Source organism: Carlito syrichta, unplaced genomic scaffold (genome assembly GCF_000164805.1).
Source record: "Carlito syrichta isolate Samal-C Ts95f unplaced genomic scaffold, Tarsius_syrichta-2.0.1 Scaffold315821, whole genome shotgun sequence".
In the NCBI taxonomy this organism is placed as follows: Eukaryota; Metazoa; Chordata; class Mammalia; order Primates; family Tarsiidae; genus Carlito; species Carlito syrichta.
The window spans coordinates 614014-615921 of NW_007259917.1; positions in this window are offsets into that span (position 1 = coordinate 614014).

The following is a 1908-nucleotide window of genomic DNA, read 5'->3' on the forward strand; positions in this document are numbered from 1 at the left end:
TGTTTGAGCAAATGATGAGTCATGAATCAGGCGGCTCCAAACCAGAAGTGGTTCAGGTACTTCACGGAGGGAATGCAATGGGAAAATTTTATAGGACAGACATAGAAGTAAAGCAAAGAAAAATGCTTGATTGGTTACAGTTATAAAGTTGCTTTATCTGATCTATCCCACTGGAAGTCCTTAGTCATATAATTATAAGTCTGTTGACTACTTCTGATTAGTTGAGCTTAAGTTCTGATTTTCCTTAATACAGGCATTGCAAGAAATGGCCCAAGCTAATGTACCTGTAAGTTTGCAAATCAAGCGAGACAGGTCACTTATGAGGTCTCACTGGTTTTGTGTGCTTAAGAATTCTTCAGACCTGGTTGTTTTAATCTATTAACAACCCTTGCTAAAGGCCAGATAAACTTGTGTATATGAAAGTACTTGCAAACTGTAAAATGTTGTTCAAATAGGAGGATTATGATTTGTTTAGTCTTCATAGAAGAGAAGAAGGGTTGGGGAAAAAGAGATCAGTATCATCAGCAAAAATAACTGTCATCATTTTATACCGGGCACTGTACTAAGTTTATTAACCTTTAATCTTCTGAGCAAGGCAGAGGGTAGGTAGTATTATATAAAGTGGTACAAATAACACCACTTTACAGAAGTGGAAATTGAGGCATACAGAGTTTGAGATACTCATCCAAGGCCACTGGGATCTGAGCTCAAGCCATGTGACTTCAGAATCTGTTTTTAGCCGCAACCCTGAGCTGTCTCCTAAAATTCACCTACCCAGGAAAGCCTCTGAGACCTTCTCCCCACCTGCCGAGAGTTTCAAATGCCTCAGGACCCATTAGGCTGGAATAAAACATACCAGCAAAGAGATGTCAGGAGGGAGTTTCATAACAGGCTAGAAGGGATCTGTCTGAAGCATTTCCTTCACTGGCCAGCCATTGGCTGGGATGGCTGACACTAGAGCTTTGACTGTCATTCAGAGGACCTGTTAAAGTGTAAATGTTCCTAGGGATGATAGAAAAACTAACTGAGGCTTTGGGAAGAATTCATTCTCAGATTTTCCAGCAGCCTTCATACTTGTTCTCATCTTGAAGGCAGGTCCTTTCTTGCCCCTCCACCTTTGCTGAATTTGCTGATTTTGTCAGCGATGCATCTCCCTACCATCCCATCCTCTCTAGAATTTAGCTCAAGAGCCACCTTCTAGAAGACATTTTCTCTTATTTTATAACTGGAACCTCGTTCCTTTCATACAAGGTTAATAGAAGGACGACATTTTTAAGCAAATAGTGATTTACACTTCAAAGTGAAAGAATTAAAAATCCTCCATTAGAAACAGGTTATGGAAGAGAAAAAGAACAACAGTGGAGTTGACACGGTGGAAAGATTTCAAGACAAGAAGTCCTGGGTTTTGGTCCTGATTTGGCCTTGGTGAACAGAGTGATTCTGGCTGAGGTATGTGCCCAACTGCACCAGAGAGGTTTCAACTGTAAAACCTCAAGGAGTCTCTTAAATGTTGAGTCTAGGCTCCCAGGTAAAGGTCATGTGGGCAAAGGGTGTCTCATGGGGAGACTGAAACTCTCATTAGGCTGGGGAGAGGTTATGGAGGAAACGGTCTCCATTTTTTTGTTTTGCACAAGACTTGGGATGCTAGGCTGGTGGGTTGATGGTTTGATCCAAAACAATTACCTTTTATTTTACTTTTAATGTGAATACTTATTTCTCTTTTGAAGTTTATTTTTAAATGGCAAATCAACGTTATATATATTTATGATATACAACATGATGTTTTGTTATATGTACAAAAGTCAGACTCGCAGAAGCATACTAGACGGGTGATTACCAGAGGCTGGGGTGAAGAGGTTGGGGAGACACGAGTTTCAGCGAGACAGGAGGAATGAATTCAAGAGAACT